Below are 20,990 nucleotides of genomic sequence, written 5' to 3' on the forward strand. Positions count from 1 at the left end.
AGAAAAGGAAAGATATACCCATTTGAATGTAGAGTTCCAAAGAACAGCAAGAAGAGATAAGAAAGCCTTCCTCAGTGATCAGTGCAAAGAAATAGAGGAAAATAATAGAATGGGAAAGACTAGAGATCTCGTCAAGAAAATTAGAGATACCAAGGGAACATTTCATGCAAAAATGGGCTCAATAAAGGACAGAAATGGTATGGACCTAACAGAAGCAGAAGATATTAAGAAGAGGTGGCAAGAATACACAGAACTGGACAAAAGAGATCTTCACAACCCAGATAATCATGGTGGTGCGACCACTCACGTAGAGCCAGACATGCTGGAATTTGAAGTCAAGTGGACCTTAGAAAGCATCACTAGGAACAAAGCTAGTGGAGGTGATGGAATTCCAGCTGAGCTGTTTCAAATCCTAAAGGATGATGTTGTGAAAGTGTTGCACTCAATATCCCAGCAATTTGGAAAACTCACCAGTGGCCATGGGACTGGAAAAGGTCAATTTTCTTTACAATCCCAAAATAAATACTTAATAAAGTTTTTATTTAAATATTTAATTATTGTTAATTTTTATTTGAAAAATATATAGTTAAAATCTATTAATACAATGAATTTAAGCAGAAAATTGATTTGAGCTTGTGAATTGTAGAGCCAAGGCATTTGCTACCACCTAGTGGTCAATAACTGAATTGCAGGAAAAACCCTAGGTGTGCTGATTAAGTGAAAGTGAAGTCGCTCAGTCGTGTCCGACTCTTTGCGACCCCACGGACTGTAGCCTGTCGGGCTCTTCCGTCCATGGGATTTTCCAGGCAAGAGTGCTGGAGTGGATTGCCATTTCCTTCTCCAGGGGACCTTCCCGACCCAGGAATCGAACCCGGGTCTCCCACATTGCAGGCAGACGCTTTGCCATGGGAGCCATCAGGGAAGATTAAGGACTCATTAAAAAATAATAATTCTGATTCTCTGAAAAAGTAATAAAACTCAAACAAAATGATAAGTGACAGAAGATAAATAACCATGGAAACATAGAAAATATTTTTTAAAAGTTTAAGCAATCTCTACACATCATTATGCAAATATATTTAAAAAGTCTTATGAAATGGATAATTTCCTACTAAAATACAGTCTATCAAATTTGACTCCATGAGAATTCCCTGATGGTCCAGTGGTTAGGATTCTGTGCTTTCATTGTCAAGGGCCCTGGTTCAATCCCTGGTAAGGGCCAAGAAACTAAGATTGTGCAACCTGTGTGGTATGGCCAAAAAAAATGTTGACTCTAGTTGTGGTAAAAAGTTTAAACAGACTGATGTCCATATTAAAAAGTAAAGAAATTTATGAAAGAGCTATCCACAAAAATGCACCAGACTCAGTTTCAAATCGAAATGCCATCACATCTTCCAATACAGATAGTCCCAATACATTATTCTAGATACAAGAAAAAGTTCAAATTATTTCCAAAAATTAAGCGCCAAGTTGATCTCTAAGCCCAACAAAAGCAACACTGAAAACATGACAGAGCAATATCACTTATGTACACTGATGTAAAAATCTTAAAATATTATTGAACAGGATGCAGTACCACATTAAGAAAATAATACACCATGCCCAGGGAATTTAGCTCAGGAATACAAGGGTGTTTTGTTATTAGAAAATACATTACTATAATTCACCATATTAATAGATCTAAGTAAAAAATCCTATGATTAAATCACTATAAAAGCTGAAAACATATTTGACAAAAATAACACCCATTCCTGACATAAAAAAAGCACTCAGAATATAGGAATTAATGGATATTTCCTTAATGTAATAAAATATATAACCTCAGTTCTAAAGCAAGAGCTTACAGATTACATAATATTATAGTCACAAAATCTTAAGAGAATCAATGGCAAAAGTAACCATGCAATGAAAGAATTCTAAAGTTAGCAGGATATAAAGCTAACATATAAAAATCAATAGTCATTAGGTACACTAACAATATCCAGCTCAAAAATATAATAGAGGGAAAAAAATCCTATTTCCAATAGCAACAACAACAAAAAATAAACTCTAAGGAATAAACTTAACAAAAATGTGCAGGATTAACATGAGAAAAACTTTAAAACACTACTGAAACACCCAAAAATAGACTTGAACAAATGGAAAGATAGTTCATGCCCTTAAATATAGCAACTCTCATTTAAAAGATGTCTGCTGTTCCCGATTTATAAATTGAATAAGACTCCAATGGCACCCCACTCCAGTACTCTTGCCTGGAAAAACCCATGGATGGAGGAGCCTGGTGGGCTGCAGTCCATGGGGTCACCAAGAGTCGGACACGACTGAACGACTTCACTTTCACTTTTCACTTTCATGCACTGGAGAAGGAAATGGCAACCCACTCCGGTGTTCTTGCCTGGAGAATCCCAGGGACGGGGAGCCTGGTGGGCTGCCGTCTATGGGGTCGCACAGAGTCGGACACGACTGAAGCGACTTAGCAGCAGCAGCAGCTAAACTTCACGTGGAAAAATAAACGTGCAATAATACCTTTTTAAAAAAACTGGAAAGAGAAGAACTATAAGGTAAACGTAGCTTATACTGTACCTGATATTAAAATATGGAATTAAAGTTTCGTACTGGCACGCGAGTAGACAGAACTATGCGATAGAATAGACTCCAGAATTAAGCCTATGTATATGTGGAAATTTAGAATGTGATAAAGGTGGCATCTCAAAATGACTGGAGCAAATATATGATCTGAGGACAACTAGGTAACCATTTTTAAAAAGATCAAATGGATCATACCTCAGATTATACAGAAGAAGAATCTCCAAATGGATCAGAAGTTCTAAGTGTAAAAAATAAAATCATAAAAATGCTGGAAGAAATATAATGTGAATTCCTTTATAGCCCAAATGTGGGAAAGGCTTTCTGTATATGATTTGAAATCTAGATTCAGTAAAAAAAACTGATAAAGTTGACTATGTAAAAATTGAAAACTGTCACATCACAAAAAAGAACACCAAAAGTAAAATCAAATGACAAATCACTAACTGAGGGGAAAATATTTGCAACGTTTATCACAGATAATGGGCAGTATCTCTAATATATAAATTATCTTTAGAAATCATGGAAAACAAAGACCAAAAACCCAGTATAAAAATAAGCAAAATATGAACACGCAATTCACCCAAATGAGAGAGAAAGAAAAAGCTGTAAAGACGAGTAGGCTCTTATCCTGATGATTTATAAGCAGAGTTAGAAGTCACCAACTTCTCTTTGAATAAAACAGTAAATACCAGCAAGCTGCAAGGGCTTTTACCATACAAACACCTTTGAGTGATACTTAATTGAAAACAACACAATGAGTTAGAAAACTGTGAAATAGTCTAACAACAGGGTCATGATTAATGACAATTGAAGTCTTGAAAATAGCAACCACTTGTATTTTTAATTTTGCATTTCTTTACCTCTGGCATTAAAAGTGACTAAGGAAGCACTAAGGACTATGCTTATCTAAGAAACAAAGCAAGACAGGGCGGGGTTGAAATTTAATATTGGCTCCAACCATGAAAACCTGTTATACTATAATTCTCTGATAGTTCAGCTGGGTAAGCATAATCAAAGTGCCACTTGGTGGCAATAGATCCCAATCGTCTTAAGGTCCTTAAAGGGTGGATTTGGAAACTAATTGATAAAGGCATTTCATGCAGGTCACAAGATGCTTCAGTTAGAAAGGTTAGCAAAATCCTGAATATCCTTTAAAAGGGCATTAGAAGGAAAGAAAACATATCCTATCTTTGTTAAAAACAGTTATGGATACATTCTAGAACATCCTACTAGGAAAGATCTTTGGAGCTAGAAGAGGTTTAAAGGGAGATGAGAACTGTCAACATAGTAATAATAACTAAAAAGACAGACTGAAAAGAAGTATCGTGAATATTAAGAGCCTACTTACGGTTTAGCCATCTGAGCAAGCCACTTCCCCTGTCTTGGCCTCATTTTCTGTGCCTGAACACTGAGCTAGATCAGGAGTCAGCAAATTTCCTGTAAAGTGTCAGATAATACATGTTTTAGGCTTTGTGGGCCACTCATCGTCACAATCACTCAACTCTCTTATTGTAGCACAAAAGCAGCAATAGACATTATACAAAAAAATAAGCTTGGCTGTGTCCTCATGAAACTTTATTTATGGACACTAAAATTTGGATTTTGCATAGTTTCCACATGTCATGAAATCTTCTTCTTCTTCTGATTTTTTGTTTTCAACTGTAGTTTGCTGACCCTGGGCTGGAGGATCCCTGAGCTCCCTTCCTGCCCTGTGTCTCTGTTGATTCAACTGCTCTTGAGTCCCTACTTACCCAACACAGGGGTTATATCTCTTTAACACCTTCTTATACCTTCTTTTGCAACCTAAAGCAGTTTCTCAAGCTTTATTTACTCACATCCCATTAGATAAGAATTAGAAAGATGTCATGTCATATGTGGGCTTCCCTGGAAGCCCAGCTGGTAAAGAATCTGCCTGCAATGCAGGAGACCCCTGGGTCGGGAAGATCCCCTGGAGAAGGGATTGGCTACCCACTCCAGTATTCTTGGGCTTCCCTGCTGACTCAGATGGTAAAGAATCTGCCTGCAATGTGGGAGGCCTGGGTTCAGTCCCTGAGTTGGGAAGATCCCCTGGAGGAGAGCATGTCAACCCAATCCAGCATTCTCGGCTGGAGAATCCCCATGGACCGAGGAGCCTTGTGGGCTACAGTCCATGGTGTCACAAAAAGTTGGACATGACTGAGCAACTAAGCACAGCACATACCATGTGTAGCTCACGATATTTTAAATGTAGCTATCTTTGGTCCTCCAAACAGATACCAATATGGGTTTTCAACTTTGCATGTCCTTCCTCTCAACTCACCACATGGAGATTCCCAGGCTTGTCCTCGTGCATTTGAAAATCACTGCCTTACATTCTCTTAGACTTGAAAACTCCCAGTGGGAAAGCCCCCTAATAGCTTCGCTTCTCTTTTCTGCTGGAAAAGAACATCAGTTTTCCACGAACTCCGAAGTAAAGGAGGTTGGCTAACTTAAGCTTACTTTGTGAACCAGAGAGTTGCAGGTAAGACATGAACTTGACTACATCTTAGTCTTTTCTTCCTCGTAGTCAGAATCCACAACATAAGCGAAAGCAATGGTTTCTGCATTTGTCCCTCTCTTCAATTCCCCTAAGACCATGAGACAAGAGCTAAACAGCTTGATGACCATGTAACTGGTTATAATTGCTATCGATACAAGAATAAAATTTAGGGACTGTACAAGTGACTGTCCATCTTTATAAAATGTCTTTAAATTGTTGAGAAGGAAAGAAAAAGTTAGCTGCTTTTAGATGTTCAAGCTGGTTTTAGAAAAGACAGAGGAATCAGAGATCAAATTGCCAACATCCACTGGATCATCAAAAAAGAAAGAGAGTTCCAGAAGAACATCTACTTCTGCTTTATTGACTATGCCAAAGCCTTTGACTGTGTGGATCACAATAAACTGTGGAAAATTCCGAAAGAGATGGGAATACCAGACCACCTGACCTGCCTCTTGAGAAACCTATATGCACGTCAGGAAGCAACAGTTAGAACTGGACATGGAACAACAGACTGGTTCCAAATAGGAAAAGGAGTACATCAAGGCTGTATATTGTCACCCTGCTTATTTAACTTCTATGCAGAGTACATCATGAGAAACGCTGGGCTGGAAGAAGCACAAGCTGGAATCAAGACTGCTGGGAGAAATATCAATAACCTCAGATATGCAGATGACACCACCCTTATGGCAGAAAGTGAAGAACTAAAGAGCCTCTTGATGAAAGTGAAAGAGGAGAGTGAAAAAGTTGGCTTAAAGCTCAACATTCAGCAAATGAAGATCATAGCATCTGGTCCCATCACTTCATGGGAAATAGATGGGGAAACAGTGGAAACAGTGTCAGACATTATTTTGGGGGGCTCCAAAATCACTGTAGATGGTGACTTCAGCCATGAAGTTAAAATATGCCTACTCCTTGGAAAGAAAGTTATGGCTAACCTAGCATATCATAACCTAGCATGATAGCATATTCGAAAGCAGAGATATTACTTTGCCAACAAAGGTCGGTCTAGTCAAACCTATGGTTTTTCCAGTGGTCATGTATGGATGTGAGAGTTGGACTGTGAAGAAAGGTGAGCACCGAAGAATTGATGCTTTTGAACTGTGGTGTTGGAGAAGACTCTTGAGAGTCCCTTGGACTGCAAGGAGATCCAACCAGTCCATCCTAAAGGAGAGCAGTCTTGGGTGTTCATTGGAAGGACTGATGCTTAGGCTGAAACTCCAATAGTTTGGCCACCTCATGCAAAGAGTTGACTGATTGAAAAAGACCCTGATGCTGGGAGGGATTGGGGGCGGGAGGAGAAGGGGACAACAGAGGATGAGATGGCTGGATGGCATCACCGACTCGATGGACATGAGTTTGGGTGAACTCCGGGAGTTGGTGATGGACAGGGAAGCTTGGCGTGCTGCGATTCATGGGGTCTCAAAGAGTCGGACATGACTGAGTGACTGAACTAGTAATGAGCAGCCTTAAAACTTCTGCTGGAAGGATGGGACATTATAAAATGGCCCATCTCCATAAATAAGTCTTTCTCTATCAAGGAGTCTCATCAGAAAGATGGGGATGTGAATATTGAGGGCCATGTGAGCCAGCAGCATTGGGTGACCTCATCTCTTGTGTGAGCCTGCTTATGATGTGAAGTCCATGAGACCATTAGCACTCTGGAGACACATGAGGCCTTGAGGTTTAACCCACTTACCCCAGGTCACATACGTACCAAAGAGGAGCTAGCACTCTAATTCAGACCTGCCTAGAAAAGCAGTTATCCATTCAATTTCTTTGTCTCTGTCATATCCATCTGTCCATCTAGCTATGTATGTATCTATCTCATCTCAACATCTTCTCCCTGGAAAGCATTAGGTCCTTATGCTTGAATAATTAGAGTCCCCTAAGGAGTTATTTGGCCAATTAAACCAGGTTAAAAGACTCCAAAGAGAAGTTTTCCCCTGGGAATTTACCAGATAATCTTACCTGTAATGTTCTCTATCCAATCCTTATCACAAACCTGGTTATGAGAAATGTTATTTTTGTAAGATAGCCAGAGAGAGTGGAGCTCAGGCTCTTAAAACCCCAGGTTTGACTCATAGTTCAAGTCAGAACAATAGAGACCCTGATAAGTCACTATTTTACTTCCCTGAATTATAAAACACATTAATGCACACTGAAAATTAATAAAAACTAAAGCATATTTTAAAGCTCTAAAGCTTCTGATTATTATAAATTAATTAAGTACCCAAATCACTGATTCATTCCCTTGAAATAGTGAAGGAATGTCAGATACTTTTAAAATAACTCCATGATATTATCAGATTTTATGTGGCTTATGTCCTACAATTCTGCCCCATTAAAATATATGCCAGGATTTGAAGCAATGTGGCTAAGAATGACACTGTTTCCCATTAGTTAGGATTTGGGGAATTTTTATTAATTTTTACAGAAAGTAAAAAAACAATAAGTGGATATAAATTTTGAACTATAAGCCCAAATATCAAAGGAAATATAACTTGAGTTTCTGTATTTCTATTTCTACTTTGAGGTCTCATCTGATAGAGCAAGAGCCTTAGCTCTCTGGGGGCTCCCCTTTCTTACTTTGGGTTGTGCCATTGTTCTAGAGCCTTATATAACACCAAAGGTGGCGGAAGAAGGGTCATAATCTGGCTCCAAGTCTCAAGCAGAGCTTTCCACCATTCCAGTCAGCCTGCCCCTCTGCTCCCACCCCGCCCTTGGGCACAGGGATCTCTGCAAGGCTGTCTGGCATCCCGCATGCCTGAAAGCAGCTTGAAGTTGCTTCCTCTTTGGGGTTTTGGTACCACCTTCCTTTACTCCAGACCCCTGCGATCTCTGCTCATTGATCACTTCCCTTCCCCTTAGCCAGGACAACATTTTCAAGTCCCCTTAAGTTTCAAAGAAATGCCTTGTCTACCTCTGCCTGTTCTGGAACGTAACCTCTTAGAAACAGAAGCCAGGAAGTCTGGCAGGCTTAGCCTTCTGCCATGTAACATCCCTTCCTTAAGATAACGAGGACAGGGTGGCCATTAGTTTGACTGGGCAGGGGAAATGTATAAGAACAAAAATACAGACAAATATCTGAAATACCATCTGACCGTTCTTTCATTTTTCAGTATTTATATAGGCTCTTACATGCCTTGTTTGCACAAGTTTTGTATCTCTCATTATCCCATTTACTGAAATAAGTTCGCAAGTTTACTTTCTACTTCCAATCCCATTTTTCTCAATTGAGTATTCTCTCTACTTTGGCCCTGTATTTCCCTAATACCAAGACTCCTGGGACTTAAAAATATAAACTAAACCCAACCCAAGAAATCAGGGCATCTGATCATCTTCACTAAGGAAACTGAAACACTAGCATCCTTTAATCGATAAACATACGTGGGCAGAAGTTTATACTGAACAATGTTTATGCAGCATTAATTATATAGGCAGAAATTGGAAATGACCTAAATGCTCAATAATGGAGAATTGTTTAAATAGAGGAATCACATGATAAAATTCTATGAAGCTATTAAATCTCAAGTTGTAGAAAAATATGTGATAATATAGGGAAATAGTCACCAAAATAATAAAGGCAGTATGAACCGTACAATCACAATTTTATAAAGTATGCACTTAAATAGAGCCCACTTAAGGCTCTATTTAAGGAAAAAGGCTGGAAAGTTAAAAGGGATCTGTGTTCTGGGACTGTGAATGGTATTATTAACAATAATTATTTTCTTTCCACATTTTAAAACATTTCTACAATTCACATATGTTGTTTTCCTAATCAGATAAATAATGTTACTCGAAAAACTGAAAACATTTATTGAGCTTATGATTTGTGCACCAAGCATATGCTATACCTCAATAAAAAGATTTTTAAAAATAACAGAGATCTTTAACAAGAATAAGAAAGAAAAGAAACATCTCCTGAGATCATCTCAGCCTTGTTTGGGCTTCCTTTCTCACCAAAGAAATCTTGTACTAATTAAATTTCTTGGCTGTCCCATGGAAAACATGCTCCTGGTTATTTTTTTAATTTTCATATATTACTGTGCTTAAGAAAAATATTTTGCAAACCATAGCTGGCAAAGTTGGCAAAGTGAAAGTTGTTCAGTTGTGTCTGACTCTTTGAGACTCCATGAACTTAGCCCATGGAATTCTCTAGGCCAGAATACTGGAGTGGGTAGCCTTTCCCTTCTCCAGGGGATGTTCCCAACCCAGGACAAACTAATTACTGGATCAGTACACTAATTACTGATTCAAAGAGGAAATTGTCCTGTCTCTTCACAATTGACTGCAGAACCAGGAAGTAATCAAAATATGTCATACAGGTTATGGATGTCCTGGTTCACAGGTTAAGTGAGTCATCGAGAGCTTGTTGGGTAAAAATCTGGTCTGACTACTTGTTCTGGGCTTCCTAGTTCCTGACTCTAACCTCAGAGCTCTGGTTGGGCTGTCAGACAGCCCCACCCTCTTGCTCAGGCTTGCAGAGCAGAGGATGAGCAGTGATGTTCCCAAGAAGGAGTGGTGCTGGGCTGAGACATGTCTGGTGAAGAATGACAGATGTGGAGGATAAGAACCTGCTTTGTAGTCTGCAAGCAATAAATGCTGGAGAGGGTGTGGAGAAAAGGCAACCCTCTTACACTGTTGGTGGGAATGCAAACTAGTACAGCCACTATGGAGAACAGTGTGGAGATTCCTTTAAAAATTGCAAATAGAACTGCCTTATGACCCAGCAATCCCACTGCTGGGCATACACACCGAGGAAACCAGAATTGAAAGAGACACATGTACCCCAATGTTCATCACAGCACTGTTTATAATAGCCAGGACATGGAAACAACCTAGATGTCCATCAGCAGATGAATGGATAAGAAAGCTGTGGTACATATACACAATGGAGTATTACGCAGCCATTAAAAAGAATACATTTGAATCAGTTCTAATGAGGTGGATGAAACTGGAGCCTATTATACAGAGTGAAGTAAGCCAGAAAGAAAAACACCAATACAGTATACTAACACATATATATGGAATTTAGAGAGATGGTAATGATGACCCTGTATGCGAGACAGCAAAAGAGACACAGATGTGTAGAGTGGACTTTTGGACTCTGTGGGAGAGGGAGAGGGTGGGATGATTTGGGAGAATGGCATTGAAACATGTATACTATCTTGTAAGAAACAAATCGCAGTCTATGTTCGATGCAGGATACAGGATGCTTGGGGCTGGTGCATGGGGATGATCCAGAGAGATAATATGGGGTGGGAGGTGGGAGGGGGGTTCATGTTTGGGAACTCATGTACACCCGTGGTGGATTCATGTCAATGTATGGCAAAACCAATTCAGTATTGTAAAGTAAAATAAAGTAAAAATTTAAAAAAAAAATTTTTTTAAGGGAAATAAGAGAAGAGGGAGAAAGGAAATTGATGGGAAAAATTAAAGATGAGAAAAGACTGTTCAAAAAAAAAGAACCTGTTTTGCCAAATGTGGGCCTGACTTCACCTATAAGCACCTTTTTTTTCTAGCTGAATCATTTATTAGATCCATTTGGAGCTATTGGGTGGTTTCTGTCAGTCAGTGATGCCATCTTCTGATGTCTTCTGCTTGGTTTCAGGGTTGCTGTGTAACCAGAGTGGTAGAGGGGGATGATTTCTATGACTTGTGTAAGAACTGGCTAATGTTCTTTTAGCTGATCTCTGACACTGAATCTTCAGAGAAAGCCTCAAAATTACATTCTGAGCCCCTGAGCTTCCCAGGAAGATGTTATGGGGAGGGAGGTGGGAGGGGGGTTCATGTTTGGGAATGCATGTAAGAATTAAAGATTTTAAAATTTAAAAAATAAAAAACTAAAAATTAAAAAAATAAAAAAAAAAGAAAGAAAAAAAAAACATTAAAAAAAAAAGAAAATGGTCTAAACAGGAAATCGCTTATCATATGTTAATAAATACACATATTTTTCCTAAATTAAACCTTAAAATGAGCAAAAAAAAAAAAAAAAAAAAGAATCTCCCTGCCAATGTAGGAGATGCAAGAGACATGGGTTCAGTCCCTGGGTCAGGAAGATCCCCTGGAGAAGGAAATGGCAACCCACTCCAGTATTCTTGCCTGGGAAATCACATGGACAGAGGAGCCTGGTGGGCTACAGTCCACAGCGTCACAAAGAGTCGGGTACAACTGAGCATACACACACATCACCTCTAGGTCTAAGTGACTTTTAATTAAGTTAATTTAACTTGTAGGACTTTACCCATCCTCAATTCATTCATTCAACTATTTATTGAATGCCTGGAATGTGTAAGACACTATGCTAGGCACTGGGATGATCTGGTGAACAAGAGACAGGTCCCTGCTTATGAAGCTTATGGTTTAGCTAGAAGCACAGACCAAAAACCAAAATCTCCAGGCAAGAGTACTGGAGTGGGTTGCCATTTCCTTGTCCAAAAGCAAAGTCAACAACCCGCCAAAAGCAAACCCAGCAATTCCAATACACTGTGCTAAGAGCTCTGATGGAGAAGTTACAATCATAAAGTGCCATAGGAGTACCTCGCAGAGGTATACAGTCAGCAGTAGGGAGAGAAGAAGCTGGGGAGAGGAGGGGAAGTCGGTTGGGGGAGGAGTTGGAGGAGGTTAAGTCCCAAGGGCTTAGGTCTTGTGTTTGTTTTCTAGCACTGCCACACGAAGGACTACAGATCAGACGGCTTAACAGCAGAAACGCGTCTTCTCTCCTTGGCTTGCAGGTGTCCACCTTCTTTTTCTTCACATGGTCTTCCCTCTGTATGTTTGAGTCCTAGTTTCCTCTTCTTATAAGGACACCTTGAGAGCTTGTTGGAAGTTCTAGCAGGGGAGCGCAGCTACTCCTATACCCTTGACGGAAGACCGGTCCTCCTCTATCAGGGGTGGTGGGCTTCCCTGGTGGTCCAGATGGTAAAGAATCCGCCTACAATGCAGAAACCTGGGTTCGATCCCTGGGTTGGGGAGACCCGCTGGAGGAGGGCATGGCAACACACTCCAGTATTCTTGCCTGGAGAATCCCCATGGACAGAGGAGCCTGTACAGTCTGAGGGGTCACAAAGAGTCGCACACGACTGAGTGACTAGCCACATACATAAGGACACCAGTCATACTGGATTAAGGACCACCCTAATGTCCTCACTTTAACTTAATTACCTCTTTAAGGACCCTGTCCCCAAAGACAGTTGCATTCTGAGGTACTAGGGACTAGGACCTCGCATGAATTTAGGAGGACACACTTTGGCCCCAAAAGGCCTGAAGGATAAAGAGGTATCAGCCAGCCAAATGGAATCACAGGAAAAGGCTTTCAGCACGAGCAAAGAGGCAACAAGGAAGGCACTTGAGGAGAATTTAACAGGAGCCAGATCAGAAAGGGCTTGTGACAACTGTGTTCTAAGGACAATGGAACACTATCGAAGGGTTTTAATTAAGGAAACAATCTGATTTTGTATTTTGTCTCTAGCAACTAATCCTCCCTTAGAGATGCCAACTTTTAGTGTAAACACCTCACTTTTGATTCAATTGTTTTTTCTTCTTGCCCTTATTTTTATTCCCTCCTCTATTCCCTAGCTTCTCAGTTACAAATGGTACACGTTTATCTCATTGATATGTTGTAAGCACTTGGCCTGGCTGATTGGAATCCTTTTTAGAATATTGCAGGATGGACAGGAGAATCAATTAAAGATGGAAAATTGAAGGCTGTGGTTAGGGTTGTATGAATTATATTTAAGTCCAGATACGTAAGGAATGACAACCAGGGCCAAACAAGGGTTCAATTTGCAATTTCTAAACATGCTTCAGTTGCTCCACAGGTTTTTCAGTTCTGACCTGCTTCCTGGCTCATCCTCAGTTGCGGCTCGAGACAGAGATTACCAAGGCTCTGGTTACCCTTGGTTGCCAGGGGTGCCCTGCTTTTCTTGCCATTAAGTTGTCAATCTCTCTAGAGTCCAACCATTTTCTGTATGAAAACACAGAAAATATCTTCAGCTTATCCAGAAAGTATAAGCCTAGCTTATCCATATGATGAGAAGAAAAAAAGGAAAACAAGAAAAGAAGAAGAATGTGACCCTTACCATTCTTGTACATGTGAAACCATGTGATATTGCTCAGTTCAGTTCAGTTCAGTCGCTCAGTCATGTCTGACTCTTTGCGACCCCATGAATCGCAGCACGCCAGGCCTCCCTGTCCATCACCAACTCCTGGAATTCACTCAAACTAACGTCCATCGAGTCCATGATGCCATCCAGCCATCTCATCCTCTGTCGTCCCCTTTTCCTGCTGCCCTCAATCCCTCCCAGCATCAGGGTCTTTCTCAATCAGTCAACTCTTTGCATGAGGTGGTCAAAATCTTGGAGTTTCAGCCTGAACATCAGTCCTTCCAATGAACACTCAGGACTGGTCTCCTTTAGGATGGACTAGTTGGATCTCCTTGCAGTCCAAGGGACTCTCAAGAGTCTTCTTCAACACCACAGTTCAAAAGCATCAATTCGTCGGTGCTCAACTTTCTTTACAGTCCAACTCTCACATCCATAATGACCACTTGGAAAACCATAGCCTTGACTAGACGGACCTTTGTTGGCAAAGTAATATCTCTGCTTTTGAATATGCTATCTAACTTTCCTTTCAAGGAGTAAGCGTCTTTTAATTTCATGGCTGCAGTCACCATCTGCAGTGATTTTGGAGCCCAAAATTAAAGTCTGACACTGTTTCCACTGTTTCCCCATCTATTTCCCATGAAGTGATGGGACCAGATGCCACGATCTTCGTTTTCTGAATGTTGAGCTTTAAGCCAACGTTTTCACTCTCCTCTTTCACTTCTATCAAGAGGCTCTTTAGTTCTTCTTCACTTTCTGCCATAAGGGTGGTGTCATCTGCATATCTGAGGTTATTGATATTTCTCCCGGCAATCTTGATTCCAGCTTGTGCTTCTTCCAGCCCAGCATTTCTCATGATGTACTCTGCATATAAGTTAAATAAGTAGGGTGTTATCGTTAGGGAGATACAAATAAGCAGACAGACACCAGAAGGTGTTACAGCCTGCTGGCAAAGTGATTGACTAGATTTTCTCTTTCTTTAGGGTTTTAAAATCATTTGAACTAGTAGTTAAGGGCTTCCCTCATAGCTCAGGCAGTAAAGCATCTGCCTGCAATGCAAGAGACCTGGGTTTGATCCCTGGGTCAGAAAGACTCCCTGGAGAAGGAAATGGTAACCCACTCCAGTATTCTTGCCTGGAGAATTTCATGGACAGAGGAGCCTGGCATGCTACAGTCCATGGGGTTGCAGAGTTGGACATAACTGAGCAACTAACACACACAAACTGGTAGTTAAGTCTAGTCCCAGTCGTATGCTTAACAAGCACGGCGAACTCAAACTGAGCCACAGTTTCAACTAAAAATTGGAAAACTTGACCAAGACATGTTCAGTCAATGATGTTCAAGGACTCCAGAGGTCTGTGTTGGATGGTTGACTCCTTCTCCCAAAAGGAAATTGGTGAGACCTATGAATTTTCTCACATGTCTGCTGGGCAGATGCTGTGTTTGATAACCTAGGAAATACAGTGGGTAGCAGCCAAGACAACAGCGTCTTCCATAGAAGAGATTACAATCAGATTGTGGAGAAGATAAACAAAGTATTTGTTAATACCTGCAATAACAGGAATATATAGTGCAAACCCAAACCTAAGGGGAACCAGAAAGCTCTGGATGGTGTGGTTTTTGAAAACAGTGTGTGCATGCTAAGTCGCTTCAGTTGCATCGGAATCTTTGCGACCTATGGACTGTAGCCCACCAGGCTCCTCCATCCATGGGATTCTCCAGGCAAGAATACTGGGGTGGGTTAGCCATGCCCTCCTCCAGGAGATCTTCCTGACCCAAGGATCGAACCCTCATCTCTTATGTCTCCTGCATTGACGGGCGGGTTCTTTACCACTAATACCACCTGGGAAGCCTTTTAAAAGCAGTAGTGAATGTAAATTTATGAAAAAGAAGATTAACACCCATGCGAAGGGGCACTGTATGAGCAAGAACACGGAGGCAAAAGCGAGGATGAGAAAGAGGAGTGAGAGACACTAGGACTCACCTGGAGGGGAGTTCTGAAGGAGGAGGCTGGCTCAGGAAGAACCTTGAGTAGCTGAGTGTAATTCTTAAGAATTTAGACTGGATTTGACAGATAACTTCCCTGGTAGATGGGCTTTCCTGGCGGCTTGGATGGTAAAGAATCTGTCTGCACTGTGAGAGCCCCAGGTTCAATACCTGCGTCAGGAAGATCCCCTGGAGAAGGAAATGACTATCCACTCCAGTATATTCTTGCCTGGAGAATGCTATGGACAGGGGAGCCTGGTAGGCTACTGGCCATGGGGGTCTCAAAAAGTCGGACGCAACTGGGCAACTAATACTGACAGATGACAGGAAATTCTGAAGTTATTGAGCAGCATTTTTTAAAGTGAATGAGAAAGAGTTTGATTTTCAGGAGGAACTAGAAGGATAAGACCCAGCCAGGAAGCATCAGCAATAATCCAGTAAGTGGGTGGTGACAGTTTTCACAGTCATTCCTATGAAATCAGGTATAGTGAACGGTGAATTTGAGAGACCTTGTAAAGTCATAAACTGCCAGGGTATTTGAGTAACTCCTAGCAATATTGCCCCTGGGTTTCTGTGCAATGAGCCTGTAAGTCAGAGGTTTCCAAGACTTCAGTAATATTATGGCAAAACCCCATTAATTCTCTTTAATGCTGTTTCAGTCATTAGAAAGTGCTCTATAAAAATATAGTATTTCTAAATAACAATGAATGCAAAATAAGAGAAGATTTAATGTTTAACCCTGCCTTACCTTCTTTCCTAGGGTGGTTGGATCAGTGCAGGAGAAAAGGAATACTAGGAAGGTTAAAATGGAAATGACATAGCAGGCAAAGGGATTCTACAGATTGCAGAAAAATATTGCTTGACTTTTGATTAATGCTGTGGTGGGGCTATGACCAACTTCTGTCCTCTATTGATTAAATAGCTCCACCTGCCCAGTCATGGAATCCTCAGCTAGGATAGGGGACATGGCCTTTGAGCTAGGACACATGCTTTTTTAAATTTGTTAATAACTTTATTCATGTATTTTATTTTTGTCTGCACTGGGTCTTCATTGCTGCGTTCGGGCTTCCTTTACTTGCAGTGAACAGGGACTACTCTAGTTGCTGTGCACGGGTTGCCCATCGTGGTGGCCTCTGCTGTTGCATAGCACAGGCTCTCGGGTTCAAGGCCTTCAGTAGCTGTGGCTCGCAGGCTTTAGGAGCGCAGGTTCAGCAAGTTGTGGGCGCACAGGCTTAGTTGCCCTGTGGCATGTGGAATCTTCTTGGACCAGAAATCAAACCAATGTCCACTGCATTGGCAGGCAGATTCTTAACCACTGAACCACCAGGGAAGTCTAAGAACAAACACTTGTAAGGACTGGCTCAAAACATGCCCTCAGCTGAATGTGCTACTACACGAACCTGAATCAACTTGCAACTAACTCAGCATGAACAACACATGACAACAACATCTGCCTTAGTTCTTGCTTTGGGCTGTTTTCATTTGTTTTATCATTGCTGGCCATGACTGGCCATCCAGATTTCCACCTTTTCACCCCCCACCACACCTGTAAACCTAGCATACCAACACTGATATTTGCTAGGTCTCTAAATGTAATGCCCACAAGACTTGTCTGGGGAGCTTTCTTAAAATGCAGATTCTAAGGCTCACTCTAGAGAGTGTAATTTAATAAATGTGGGGAAAGGGCTCAGAATCTGCATTGAACAAGCATCCCAGGGGATTCTGGTGTAGGGGTCCCCAGATTACATGTTAGGGTCACTACTAAGCTGAACCCACAACACAAGTAATCCATGCAGAGCCAAACTCACGAATTAACATTTATCAAGAAATCTTTGAGCGCAGCCTTAAGTTTATGTATGTGCCCATTTTCTCCAAGGTGTACAGTGATGGGAAGCCACGCTGGAAGACGCCTATGATCCAAGTGTGTCAGGCAGGACAGAATTTCCCCCCTAGGGAGAGGTGCAATAACACTGATTGCATAATATTACCTCACCCTGGGTTTTATCGTTAGTCATAACAATTGACTGAACCGACTCCAATACTGCCAGGTCAACTGACGAATACCAGGGTGTGTAAACCCCTAAAGTTCCCTTCCCTGTCCCCTCAAAGAGCAATAACACAGTGCAACTCAGAAATCAGGCTACTTGAGCAAGGGTCAGACAAGCTTTTCTACATTGTTCTTAGAGTCCCGAAAAGCCTTTGTGGTTGGTGAAATCAGTTCCTTTGTCCTGCAGAGAAGGAGGAGAAGATGAGTGATGCTGCAATCCCTTTTAAAGTGAGAAAAGCTTCAGGTTGGTAAAAGATTTATTCTTGAATTCCAATTCATATGATCCAGCAATTCCACTTCTAGGCTTTTCTGAAGAAAACAAAATCACTGTGTTGAAAAGATACCTACATCCCCATGTTTATTACAGTATTATATATACATACATAAGTCCACTTCAGGGTATATAGTCAAAGGAAATGAAATCACTGTCTGGATGAGACATCCATACTCCCATATTTATTGCAGTATTATTCACAGCAACCATGGTATTGTCACAATCTAAGTGTTCACCAACAGATGAATAGATAAAGATAATAGATAATATATTACCTATAATATATTATAGATATATATATCTATATGAGAGATAATATAGATAGATGACATGAGATAATATGAGATAGATGATATAGATAAAGATATATATAATGGAACATTATTCAACCTTTAAAAAGAAGGAAATTCTGCCATTTGTGATAACATGGATGAATGTAAAAACCATTTTACTAAATGAAATAAAGTCAAACAGAGAAAGACAAATACCACATGATATCATCTATATGTGGGATCTAAGGGGAGAAGATTGAACTCATAGAAACAGAGAATGGAGTGTAGTTGCCAGAAGCTGGGAATGCGAGAAACAAGGAGAGGCTGGTGGAAGGGTATGAACTGTCAGTAACAAGATGACTAGGCATGAGGATCCATGAGCAATATTGTGACTATTGTTGAGAATTCTGTACTGTATAATTGAAATTTTTTAAGAAAGTAGACTGAAGTTTTTCACTACCCTCATCCAAAAAAGGTAAATATGTGAGTTGATGAATGTGTTAATTAACTCCACGCTGCAATCCTTACACAAGGTACACATATACAAAATCATCACAATGTATGCTTTAAATATCTTACAATTTTATTTGCTAGTTGTTGTGCCTTAAGAAGGAGACGAAAAATAATTTTAATTAATTAATTTAATTTTTGGCTGTGCTGGGTCTTCACTGCTGTACAGAGGCTTTCTCTGGTTGTGGTGAGTGGGGGCTACTCTCTGCTTGTGGTGCACAGGCTTCTCGTTGCAGTGGCTTCTCTTGTTTGCATATTCTTTCCTAAGGAAAAATGTTAAGGACTTCCCTGGTGGCCCAGTGGTTAAGCATCTGCCTGCCAATGCAGGGGATGTGAGTTCAATCCCTGGTCCGGGAAGATCACATGTGCCACGGGGATGCATAAGCCCCTGTGCACAAATACTGAGACTGTGCTCTAAAGCCTGTGAGCTGCAGCTCCTGAAGCCTCGAGCCCCCTAGAGCCTGTGCTCTGCAACAAGAGGAGCCACCTGGGGCTCCAGGATGGCTGGTGCCTCAAACTTGTCTGGGGTTTCCTGCGTTGTATGCTTCACCACTGCAGGGGGACGGGGGTCGGGGGGAGCCAGGGTCTCAGGCACTCTGGGGGTTGAAGTTCAGGGGTGGCAGAGTGCAGGCAGGGATCTGGACTTGCAGGCACCTCCGTGGCTGGAGGGACAGGGTCAGAGGCCTCACTACTGCTGCTGCTGTGGCTCCCCTGAACTCACAGAGGGGCTCACAGCTCCCTGCGGTGTGAGCACTGCTGGAGGCGGGAGGCCACAGACCTGTGGCCCCTCCCGTGCTCCTCCTGGCTTTTCTGGAGCAATGGGCCCAGCCATTTGCAGCCAGGAGTCTGGGATGGCAGACACTGCTTCCACTGTTCCCTCAGCCCTACCTCCTCTATCTACTTCAGTCCACCCACTTTTAGATGTACAGATGTATGGGACTCTCTGGCATCCTGTTGTGCTGGAAAAAAGAAGCCTTGTTCAGCTACAGATGTTTTACTGGTTGGAAATGAAGCAGACAGACAAAGCGAGTGTCTCATGCGACCGTGAGGCTGGATAATCTTTACAATTTCTTAAATCTATTCACCAGTTGGTGAACATTTGAGTCATTGCAGTTTTGAACTATTATGAATAATGCAGCTGTGAACATTTGTACACAAGTCTTGTGTGGGCATATGTTTTCACTCCTTTTAGGTCAATACCTAGGAGTGGAAATGATGGGGTGTATAGTAAGTGATGTATCCACACATTCACCCCAATCGTGGGTAGAACAGAATTAGCTGAGGAAGTCCAGAGTCCCAGGCCTGTACCAAAAGCCAGAGATAAGCCCAAATTCTCAATATCTTCATGAGTTAAGAGTCCTAAGCCTAGAGTAAAATAAGACCTTGTCTGGGGACTATATACCCGCTGTGGCCTAGTAGAGGCAACCACCCAAAACCCAGCCCCCACCAAGGGAAATCTCCTATAAAAGATAATTCCTGTGGAAGACAAGAAATACAGAACTTATGAGTATGTCAAGTTCTGTAAAAATAGCCTGAATAATTGATATCCCCCAATCCAATAATACTCTCTTAAAGGTACTTGAAAATAAATGCGTATTAACCTGAAATGGTGTCCTGGCAGCGAGGGGAGCTATGGAGCTGCCAACAAACAGCAAGCATCAGCTGGTCCATTGCATTTGTCAGAAAAATCCCCTAGACCACTTGAGTGAGCTGAGAGGACACTTTGTACAATTTGGCCATGTGGGAAAGTGCACTGTACCTTTTGACAAAGAGACTGGCTTTCACAGAAGTATGGATTGGATTCAATTTTCTTTAGAAGAAGAGCTTCACAACACACTACTACAGGAAAATCATGTTACTGATGGAGTAAAGCTCCATGTTCAAGCTCAAAAACCCAAAGATTTACAAGGGGATCAAACATCTGATGAAGAGAAAGATTTTTGAGACCATCACTGCCTATTAAACAAGGTAAATAAAATTTAAATAAACATGCATTTAATTAACTGTGAGATATTAATTGTTGTGTTTTTCTGCACTTCCTTATGTGACTCTTCTCCTATCGATAAGAAGCACTCATTTTACCTTAAAAACAGCTAGGACAGATAGTAGGACAAGAGCAACCTGTGCTTTGAGGAAGTTTCTGCTTCTAAAAGCAATTACTGAGAGTCAAGAGGGAATCTGAGAGTAACAGAGCATAAGCTCTAGAAAGAGAACAGGATATGCTTCTTTCCCCATGGCTGACTACTGGGGAGATCAGGTAAGAGTCACCTGTATCAACATGGAATGACTAAAAAAACATATTGAATAGAAAAAGGATAATACAGAGCATACGTTCAGTATAAAATTTAAACAGATTTTTAAAAACACGCTAAATGAAAGTATTTTTTAAATGGGCTAGAAGGATACCAAACTCACAATGCAGTTTACCTGTGCGGAGGGCAAGACTGGGGATGAGGGAGTGGCAAATTGTGATACTTTATTTCTTGAAAACTGCTACCAAAAAAAAAAAAAAAAAAACCAGATGGGAAGCAATATGACTGAATGTTAAAAGTTTTAATTCTGGATGATAGAAATAAAGGTGTTTGTTGTTTTATCCTTTGTGTTTTTCTGTATTTTAAGCAGTTCTAGAAATGTAAACACAAGTAAAATACAAATATCCAGCCAAGGTTCTCAAGATAGATCTTTTCTTTTT

At 41.1% G+C, this 20,990-nt stretch overlaps 1 long non-coding RNA gene across 1 annotated transcript in view; it reads right to left on the reverse strand.

Annotated features, from left to right (window-relative positions):
- Nucleotides 1-20,990, reverse strand: part of LOC138421626 (uncharacterized) — a 72,391-nt gene that overhangs the window by 46,233 nt on the left and 5,168 nt on the right. Inside the window, exon 2 of the long non-coding RNA XR_011249561.1 lies at nucleotides 3,938-4,026. This is a non-coding gene — a long non-coding RNA (uncharacterized lncRNA). The remainder of the gene's footprint in view (nucleotides 1-3,937; nucleotides 4,027-20,990) is intronic.

The sequence above is a fragment of the Ovis canadensis genome, chromosome 1 (assembly GCF_042477335.2).
Source record: "Ovis canadensis isolate MfBH-ARS-UI-01 breed Bighorn chromosome 1, ARS-UI_OviCan_v2, whole genome shotgun sequence".
Lineage (NCBI taxonomy): Eukaryota > Metazoa > Chordata > Mammalia > Artiodactyla > Bovidae > Ovis > Ovis canadensis.